We start from the raw sequence: 11279 nt of genomic DNA on the forward strand, positions 1-11279 counted from the left end.
TGGGGTTAGACGAGTAGGTTCAAAGCCTGGTTTTACTACTTACTATTTATATGACCTGGTGTAGTTAATTAACCTCTTCATGTCTATTAGCAAAACAGGACTCATAATAATAGCACTCATTCCTCATAGAGTTGCCATGAAATAGTGTATATGAAGCAATTAGCACATACAATCAATACTAGCTTTTCTTTTAGGATTGGTGATGAGGTATTTTCAAAAAAGTAGATGGAATCATGTAAATGGATCACAAATTATTTATGGTCTATTCGAAAATAAAGTAAGAAAAAAAGGGAGGGGGAAGAAAACCATAACCTAAATTTCCTGCATTCTAGCAATCCTGAATGAGGGTTTCCCACAGATAGTAACTTAAATCCAAAAAGAACACAAAACAGAAATGTTGACTGAATGATTTTAAGGTTACCAGAGTGAGTGAATGGCTTGTCATTAATTGGTGATCTATCCCATGATTTACTCACTGTGAAGAAGTTAGATTTATCAGTGAAAGAATGCTAAATACTTCACTTTTGATTTAATGGCTAAAAGCAGTAAATGCATAACAACAGGCTGTCCAGATGGTTGCTTAGTGAACTCAAGAGGAAAAGACGTAAGTTTGGAGGTAGAAAAAATACACTTTTTTTGCTGCTCTGGGGTGAGCTTTAAGAGAAATGCAGTTCTGGGAGAAACCACTGCAGCCTACAGACCAGCTGGCAGGCAGCCATAGGAAAAGAGGGAAGACTGGAGCCATTGCGCATTTCCAGGACTGGGTTACAAGTAGCTCCAGGCACTGTGAATAATAACCACAACAATCAAAGGACAATCTATATGCACAAAGATCATGGAAAGGACTGTTATGACCACATTCATCTTTCCTGTGACACCTGCTTGTACAGATGATATCCATCATCAACAGCACCACCTTTTCAACTGACACAGCACTATCTTCATGGCGAAACCTAAACTTTTTTTAACCAAAGTAACTGAACTACTTTCTGTACGTAAGCCCAATTTCATTATGCCAGGGATAGAAATAGTCTTTTTCACATTTTATTTTCCATGGTGGGGTTTTAGATATCTCTTACAAAACAAACAAGTTGAGAGATCAGATGAACTAAAATTTTAATTATAAAATTAGTTTTTGAAAAATACTACTTCTATTAGTAAGTTGACAATAGAAAAATATGAGGAAGTATTTAAATTAAGGAAGTTAAGACTTTTTAATCCATACTTAAAAGTTTCCTAAGATACCACAGAAACCTTTCTCCTCGGAACAAGGCTAATTTTACCATGATAAGAGGACATGATTGTGCTGAAGATAATTTGCTTTCACAATGAAAATTCCCCTTAAGATAAAGAAGATCATGTTCTCTAACTTGGACCAAGAAATGGCAAAAACTGTATTTGGATTTTGATCTTTACTTACTGTCTTGATTTAAGTGAGCAAAATGTTTTATAGAAGTGGAAATAAAAAAAATACCTCTTTAACTTAATATTCCATAATGATTACTAATTAAGAATCAAATACAGGAATCTCTGTTTTTCTGATAAAATAAAAGTAGATACAAATATATAATTTATAGTAAAAATTCTTATAGATATCTTTCCTTAGACTTCTTCGTATTTCATTGTCAGAGCTTTATTATTTGTCAAATGATGGCTATTACTTCTTATCTAGAATTTACTCTTACATTGAACATTTTTTTGTTTAAATTTTTACTGGCCACTAAAGGTTACAAATTAAGCCTGCTTAATTCTTATAAGCCAGCAAAAAACCATACTTTCTCTTTCTTTATTTAGAGAAATGTCATATCAACAACTCCAATGTCATATTTACTTTATCAATCCCTTTATAATGCACAAGGATTAGCAATTTTAAGTAGGAAATAACCAGACCAAAGTAGCTTTACAGCTAAGGTTAAAAAATGAGTGTTCAAGTAAAATATGAAGGTTTCTGGACTTTCACGAACTTTTGAACCTCCACAGCTTGCCAAATTTAGTTAAATTTTAATTGAAGTGTAAATATTATTTATCTTAAAATGAAAAGGAGAATTAATACAAACTGTTTAAAGCAGGTAGAAAGTATTTTATATAATGTTTTGTTAGATATATATCAATAGGGAACAAATACTATTTTGCCTGATAACTTCATATACCCCATGCCTTTTACTTCCTAATGGTATTATGCAGTGGTCTAACAGGTAGTTCTTACAACTTGGTGGTGGAAAGGTCATGGTGCTAACAAGATTAGATTCATAGCCAATCATCTTCAAAAATGTATATGAAAAGTGAGGGAAACAGAAAGTCTGTGCACTGCAAAAAAAGAAAAAAAAAAGAGTTTCTAGCTCTCTAAAACCCTGTGAGGTGAAAGGTGATAATCAAAACATCAAAAAATAAAATGTCTGCAAAACTGGGTTTTGTGTGAAACATTTACCTTAGTAAGTTACATTAGCAGAATTCTGTGTTAAGGTGGTGTAAAAGAGGATATGAGTGTGCACAATGGTTTTGTTAGAAACAGCATAACCTACCAGAGATATGAGTCCCACGGTTGAATTTCACACCATCTAACCAATTCTTCCTTTCCCAGGCAATGAGAAATATTTCCTATCAGTCCAGTAGACTTCCTTACCAATTTAGGGCTTTGTATTCATTCAGGGCTATGGGAGGGAACAATTAATATCCTAAAACAAAACAAAACAAAACAAAACAAAACAAAACAAAACAAAACAAAACAAAAAAATCAGTGAAACGGATGGATGATACTGGACTTTGGAGATAATTAGAAACAGTCTTTTTCTTTCTTTTTTTTTTCATTTTTTAACATTTTTATTTTTAAGAGGCAGAGAAGGAGCATGAATGGGGGAGGGGCAGAGAGAAAGGGAGACACAGAATGTGAAGCAGTTTCCAGGCTCTGAGCTGTCAGCACAGAGCCTGACACGGGGCTCTAACTCACAAACTGTGAGATCATGACCTGAGCTGAACTGAGTCACCCACAAGCCCCAGAACAGCCTTTTCCTAAAGCCTATAGATGAAAATAATCATTAATAATAATAATAATTAATAATAATAGTAATAGTAATGTGACCTTGCTTAGTGTCACCCCTTTGAATTCAATTCCAGTGTCAAGTGACTCTTATTCTTTTCTTTCTCAAAGGAGTGTGTTAAGTCTTTTTCAAAGAAGAGAGGCCATTAAATGTATAACATTTGTTCCAGGTAATAGGTTAAGGATTCATATTCATAAGAATGAAATGCTGTGTATTGTTCAGTCTCTAGTCATTGTGTGATCACTCTAGTTAGTCTTCAAGGCTTTTCTATTTTCAGGGAATATTCTACCTCTCCTGAGTATCAAAGGAATAAAAGGGTAACTAATCAGCAAAGTAAATAAGTGAAGAAAATGAAAGTTATAACATTAGCGAAGACTGAAACAAGTATGTTTAGAATTGATTTAAATTAGAGCCTAACATATCAAAACCTGTGATATGTAGCCAAAGCTGTATTTAGAGAAAACTTTTTCATCTTAAATGTATTTATTGGAAAATTATATTTAAAATCAAAGAACTAAGCAATCAGTCCAACAATCTAAAAGAAGAACAAAAATAAAGCCAAGAAAGGAATTAAGTAAGATAGATATAATTGATGCATCAAGCAAATTGAAATAATTGACATAATTCAAAAAATAAAAATAATTCCATGAAAGGTCATATGAAACAGGCAAACCTTTGACAATTACAATTAAGAAAAAAGGCATAGATTTTAAAAATAAGACTATATTCAATTATATCTACACAAGATTTAAAAATTACTAAAATTGGCAAAAGAAGACCTGGAAATCTAAAAAGACAAAAAATAGTAACAGATATTGAAATGGTAATGAAATAATGACTTGCTCCCTACTGGTCCTCACTAATAGCTCCAGACACAGGTTATTTTATAAGCAAACATGGACAAATCTTCTTGAAACAGGAAATTTCTTTTTTAAACAAGCAGATCATGATAAATAATAAATAAATAATAAAATGGGTGTGTGTGTGTGGTTCAGTTCATTACGCGCCCAACTCTTGATCTCAGCTCAGGTCATGATCCTGCGGTTCATGAAGTAGAGCCCTGCCTTGGGCTCCACATTCTCCAGGTTGAGCTTATTTGGGATTCTCTCTCTCTGCCTCTCCCCAACTCAGGCGTGCCTCATTCTCCCTCTCAAAGAAACTTTAAAAATAATCAAGTGGTAACACATTGAATCCAACAATGCACTGTAAAAATAATGCAGCATGACCAAGTAGGGCTTTCTCTTGGGAATACAAAAATGGCTTACCACTAAACTCGTTCAGTGGAATGTACTCTATTAGTATATTAAAGGAGGAAAAATCATTGGATCATCACATTTGATTTTGAAAAGTTATTCTAAATTAATTCAAGATGTTTACAACAATTTTTAAAAGCTTTTTGTAAAACAAAAATATATGTAAAGTAATTTCCTTGATTTATAAAAGGATCTACCCAAGTCCCTCATCAAGCCCTATCCCTAGTGATGAAATAGGTTTATATGGACAAGAAGAAGAAAACTGTTCAACTTTTAACTTGAGGTCCCAGCCAGTGTAACAAAACAGAGAAAACAACTCAAATATTGGAAAGGAAGTTATAAAACTGTGACAATATGCAGATAATACAAGCATTTATATGAAAACCTCAGTGGGGTAGATAAGGGAATTTAATCAAGATGGCCAAATACAAGTTCACCATATGATAACCTGTAGATTTTATTCATAACAGTAAGCCAATGAGAAAATAAAGAGAACAAGAGGTCTATTTATAATATAATAATCACATCAAATACTTGGGAATAATCCTACGATGACTTTACTGGAAGGCATAAAAGGGGAAAAATATTTTGTTCATGAATGAGAAGGTTTAATATTTAATGATGTCTGTTCTCTCAAAACAAACTATGAATTTAGCACAAGACTAATAAAAAAGAGAATTTTTAACCAAAATTTAAAACCTGTTCTAAAATCCACAAAGAAGATTGAATATTTAAAAATCACCAAGTGCTTGCTTGGGCAGCACATATACTAAAATTAGAACTATACAGAGAAGATGAGTATGGCCTCTGAGAAAAAAAAAAAAAACCAAGATAAATGTATGAAAGAAAATGAAGGGACGGCCTTGACTGCTACATATAAAACATATTATAGGATTATAGTAATAAAAATATTATAGGGGTGCCTGGGTGGCTCAGTCGGTTGAGTGTCTGACTTCAGTTCAGGCAATGATCTCGTGGTTTTTGAGTTAGAGTCCCACTTCGAGCTCTGTGCTGACAGCTAAGAGCCTGGAGCCTTCTTTGGATTCTGTGTCTCCCTCTCTCTGCCCCTCCTCTGCTCATGCTCTCTCTCTCTCAAAAATGGATGAACATTAAAAAAATTAAAAAAACCTTTAAAAAATATTATATTAGTGGGATAGGAATTGATAACTACATCAGTGGAAGAGGAGTTTAAAAATAGAGAAAAGCATATGCTAATTTAAGATACCATAGAAGTGGTATTTTAAATAAATGGAGTAAGAGGTTCATTTTTTAATATGAGTTCTTGGGAGAATTATCTACTTATTTAGAAAGATGTTTAGAAAGTTAGCTCATATCTCATATTCATAAAGACAAATTTCAAATGATTATAATCTAAGCATAACATTATAAGAGTATTACACTAATAGTATAATTTTTTTTTCCGGTTTGGATATGGAAGGTATTCTTTTATTTTTCTTAATGTTTATTTATTTTTTAAAGAGAGAGAGCACAAGCAGGAGAGGGGCAGCAAGAGCAGAGCAAAGGATCTGAAGCGGGTTCCATGCTGACAGCAGAGAGCCCAATGTGGGACTCGATCTTATGACCTGTGAATTCATGATGTGAGCTGAAGTCAGATGCTCAACTGAGTGAGCCGCCGAGGTGCCCCTGGAAAGTATTCTTAAATAAAAAATTTCTAACAGGGAAGAATTGGAAGTGAACACAACGTCTCTGTATAGACGGACTCCTAATCTGTGGTATGGAAAATAAGACATCAATTTAAAGGAAAGAGGCACTGATAAAGGGAAAAAAAATCAGGTTTTGGTATCATGGTAGGTATATTATAATACAATTTTTATTTAAAAAAAGACCAAAACAATACATTTTCTCTACAATTATCAATTTTTACAAATGCATAAAACAAAGTCTAAAGTACCCACATTAACCTGATGGCAATCGTGGGCCGTGTAGAGGGGGACTAGAATTTAATATTACTATCATAGGTATTTTAGCACTGTAGATAATACTTAAAGTTGAAATAACGATATCTAAAAATGGATAGGTTATAAGTAGGTAGATAAGTAAAAAAAAAATCACTGTGGGGAAAAGGTGATAAATCCACAATTTCTACAAAGGAAATGACAAATATGAAGATCAAATGTTATTGGAAATAAAACAGCTATCTGATTTAACAACTGTGGGGATGAGTTTGTTTTACGAGTTCAGCTAAAATCCTACAGACTCAAGCAGTTTTAATTTTTTCTGTTTTAGTAAAATAAAATGTTTTCAACATACTCCAAAGGGTAAATGATTTCATTTCAAAATAGTTAAATGAAATAAGCATGATTTATAGTGCAAATCAAAATATTTAAATCATGCCATTTCTGTGGTATCGCTGGAGGCAAACTTTTTATCCAAATGTTCTTCTTTGTAGCTTAAAACATAATGTTAACCCATGGTCCATATTATTTTAAGTGTATTTAGTGCCTAAATAAGTTCTAGGAATTTCTCTGCTCAAAATTAGCCAATGTTGACCATGAGGGATTCAAAAGCAATATTAACCCAAGGTCACTGAAATGGCCCTAAGAAAACAATTTTCCTAAGTGTAAACATATAGACCAATCTTATGCACATTTTTAGAATTACATGTTCTTTTTTAACTGTTCCTGGTCATTTTGTGTATGTTTGAGCTCTACCAGGAATCCTATTTTGATCTCCTCATGCCCAAAAAAGATAGAAATAAGGAAAAATAGAAAGGAAAATAAAAAACAACTGTGACTCAGAGCTTAAATTGTATTAAAATTAATGCCAGTAAAGATTTTTTGGGAGATAGTTAATACTGGTGGGAAGTGAGAAGGGTCTTCCTAAATACTGCTGTGGGGAGAGCAATTTAACAACGTGGGGCAAGAACCTTGACAAATATTCATATAATTGCTCACACTGGATCTATGTCTAGGCATTTATCCTAAAAAAAACTGCAGCTAGATGAAAGTTAATATCCTATTATATTCATCATAGGATCATTTATAACATCACAGGCAAACTAAAATTCCAGCAATAGGGCCAGCAATAGGGTACTTTTGGATAAACAAACTATGATACATCTGTATGATAATAGATTATTATCTATGCAATAAAATATCTTTGAAGATGAATTCATGACATGAGAAGATGCTTATATTTATCAAAAAAGATACAGAATTTCATTTATAATAATGAATACACACACATACACACACATACAGTATGTATGTGTGTGTATATATACATATATATATACATATATATATACATATATACATATATATACATATACATATATACATATGTATACATATATACAGTATGTATGTGTGTGTGTGTGTGTATATATATATATATAAATACTTGTATCTATCTATCTGCCTACTACCTACTTACCTACTGACCTATATTTGAAAGGAAGGAAATAATTGCCAGTGACTCCTGGCAATGGAGGTAAAACAATGTACTTTAATCTTCTCTGGCCTGTATCAATGCTTCAGCCTAATTTGTTTTTTGACAGTAGGTACTGAAAAAGTGAAAATCTCCTTATTGTGTAAAGTGAAAAATAAGAAAAAAATTAACAATAGCCCAATCATTTCTCTTCTAGTTTCCCATCCCTGGTTCCCAGGGGAAGATTCTCTAAATCAGTATATTCTTTTTTCAGTGGGTATGCATGGGCTCTTCTTGTTTGAAGACTTCACTGCTGCTGCACCTTTATTTTCTATTTCTTTGTTTATTATAAGTGGAGAAAGTATTGTGTACTCTTCCCCTAAAGCACAAACCTGACACTGTCCAGCAGAAGGTGGTACTGAAGTCTGTGAGTTCATTATCACCTTGAAAAGCAGGCTGTAACCTCTAGGCTCATCCATCTGCGAGAAGGAGAGAGAGGAGAAGGAAGAAAATATGTTGACAGGTAAGAAGAAACTCAGTCTCAAATGGTGTGGAATGAGTAAGATATTCACCAGTGTGGTCTTCTCATTGACTGGGGCTCAGCTGGGACTATGGCAGGTCCAGGCCACCAATTTCACTGCCACCACTGTCACCTCCCACTCTAGCTTCTGTTTATGAGAATGAGGCTAGTTTCTCAATGGCCCCTTACCTTCAAGGCTACTACTTCCAAAATGGGGTGGGACTATAGCCTTTTTGGTTTGTTTGTTTGCTCAGTTGCTTAGGGAGATAAGATTTGACAATATTTGAAATCAAAACATTTACCTGTCCCTATTGATCTGACCACTACAACATTTTTTTGTGATCAATTCTAATTTTTAAACCAAAACATGCTTATTACCATGTGAACTCTGAATATCAACATGACCTCTGCTTCTGCTTCTCTTTTTTCTAATCAGAGTGGGCTACCTACTTTATTTAACCTCATTTCACAGAGGTTAGATAACCACAAACAGAATTTTTTTAAAACTCTGCTTTAGGAATGGACTAACATATTTGTAACATTTGCATTTAAGTTTTTGAATTGTGGGTAAATTTTATTTATAATTTTTATTTTCCAAATTTTTTTATAATGAGTATTACTTGTATATTAAAAGGGAAGAGAGAAAGAAATATGCATTGTGGGTAACAGCTGACCTTTGTCTAAGCTATTTTAACTACCTTTAAACCAAATCACATTTACTGGTGGGAAAAATATATATATGTAAGGTGAGCCACACACACAAAAAAAATACTGTTGATAATTTAACTCTCTATGGTTGATATTTCTATACTCTGCTTTTCATAATATCATGTCGCCAAATTCTGTGCCTTATGGTCTTTCGGGTTTCTGATCAAACCTTCACATATCACCCTAATGCTCTCTCTCCACATGTCTACTAATCTAGTAGCTATCACCCTGTACATTTCTTCCATAATTCCCACCATAAAATCTGTAATTATTTTATTTGTTTACTTATTTTTCTGTCTCCTCACACCTGTAAGTAAGCTTCCTCTGCAGGACATAGGCTGTGAGTCCTTTTTCTAGAATACTGCCTGACATAAGAGAGTACACAACTGATATTTAAAGGGTCAATGATTAAATACATCATATTTTTAATAATTTTTCTAGTTTTTCTTTTACAACCACACACCAGAATAGCTCCCAAGATGGTGGAAGGTGACTAATTTTTACTCTGGTGATAGCAAATAACTAGCAATTTTGCTTATATTTCACATGTGAACCATCAATTTTCCTGAAAATGAGTAAAAAAATAAGATTGGGATCATGTTGTTTTCACATACTTTTAAATTTCTGCATGCAACAGTATTTCCAGCTCCAGCTGGAATAGAACTAAAAGTACTGGAATATTATGAGAAAAGCTATTCCTGTACAATGTCCAATCTGATTTTGCAAACTAAGTATGTTTGGAAAAGTTGTAGAGAATATGAAAGAGATTTTAGATGCTAATGCCACAAATATCTTGGGACTGGTCTCAAAACTTGACCCCAAAAAGTCACTTAATATTTTTGCCTTTCATACTGTACAAAATGTATTGCACATGCTGTATTTTAAAATAAGTGATCAAAGTAGGGACAAAACAAACCATTACATATAGTGCTTTCTATGTGCTAGGAACTGTTTTTTTACATGCTTTATGTGAATTATTAACTCCTCTAATCTTCTGCATAACCTTATCACATAGGGATTATTAGCCTCCTTAATTTACTGATGTGGAAACTGAGGCAGAGAGTAAGCATATTAGAAGGAAAGAAGCATCTACAGCAGCGCATCTGAGTTTCCCTCACTAAGCACAGTGCTCCACTTTATAAAGCACATTTTTCCCTTTCCAGAGTGACTGCTGGCTGGCCCAAGGTCATGTGGCTCAGTAGAGCCAGGATCGAAACACAGCCTGGCAACAGAGGTTTCCTCCTAGCTCTCTATGTTGTAATGCTTCTCAAAAGACCTGTAATGGGTAAGACATATTAGAGGAACTCAATATGCTATCATTTACACACAGGAACCTGTGGTATGGATAGGAAGGACACTGGAGTCGGATTTAAAAGTCTTGGAATCAAACTCTGAGCTCTATTCTTGAACCTGTCGCTCACGTAGCTTCAGTTTGCTCAACTCTGAAGTGGCGATGCAAACCCTCCACTGTTGTGCTTTTATGAGCAGCAACTGATTCAATGGGTGGCATATGCTGCATCATTCTGGAAGCCTTAAAGAATGATTGAGTCTTGTGAATTGGGGCTGTTTTTTATTCCTTCTATAAATAATGAAGCTCATGAAATTATTTAAGCAAGTGAGGGACATCAGATAGTCAGTTCAGCTGATCTCAAGTACAAAACCAAGACTCTTCCCAGGTCTTTTCTACTTAAATATCTAATTCGACAAATCTCTCAAATATACTTAGGAACCAAACCCTGAGCACGTTCTGTAGAAAGGAGCAGGAGGAAAGGGTATGGTCACTGTTCTCACAAGTCATGGACAGCAAAGGAGATAAGATACCCAAACCAAAGCAGATCATGATACATGTTGTGAGAGGAAAAAAGTTTGGTGAAATCAGAGGAGGAAGGAGCACTTTTGGGTGGGGAGATTAGAAAAGGAGACTTCCAGTATATGAATATTAGCAGAAAAGAGGAGTAACATATACTAAAAAAATTTAATTCTCTCTGAATCAATTTTCACCTTTCATCAAACATCCACTCTTTTTAAGGCACTGTGCTAACAGGGGAACCGAGGAGAGGAAGACAGAGCTTAGACTCTGGGGAAGATGGTCTGAGTTCCCTCTCCAGAGTAGTGCAATGCCCAAAGGACATCCATAACTAAAAACTGTACTCCACAGAGGTGGAGAAAAAAAGGAAGCAAGTATAATGTCGTATGGATATTGATGAGGAAGCATTTAATTCTGTCTATGGGAGAAAGAGTCCAGGGGGAGCTACAGTAAGGGATGGTTGAACAGTCTCAAATGAAGCTTGAGTAGATCATTTCTAAGTAGTTAAGAGAAGGGAAGGATAGTTCAAGCAAAGGACACAACATGACCCTTGATTTTGGATG

General features: G+C 34.2%; 1 long non-coding RNA gene and 1 pseudogene across 1 annotated transcript; one reads left to right on the plus strand and one right to left on the minus strand.

Annotated features, from left to right (window-relative positions):
* Window positions 1-2059: 2059 nt before the first annotated feature.
* Window positions 2060-10224, minus strand: LOC106984156 (uncharacterized). The gene is made up of 3 exons (XR_001431640.3): window positions 8254-10224; window positions 8074-8160; window positions 2060-2675 (listed from the first exon to the last, which is right to left on the minus strand). It is a non-coding gene; the product is annotated as an uncharacterized LOC106984156 (long non-coding RNA).
* Window positions 5037-5132, plus strand: LOC113603107 (uncharacterized; annotated as a pseudogene).
* Window positions 10225-11279: the final 1055 nt, after the last annotated feature.

Source organism: Acinonyx jubatus, chromosome A2 (assembly GCF_027475565.1).
Source record: "Acinonyx jubatus isolate Ajub_Pintada_27869175 chromosome A2, VMU_Ajub_asm_v1.0, whole genome shotgun sequence".
In the NCBI taxonomy this organism is placed as follows: Eukaryota; Metazoa; Chordata; class Mammalia; order Carnivora; family Felidae; genus Acinonyx; species Acinonyx jubatus.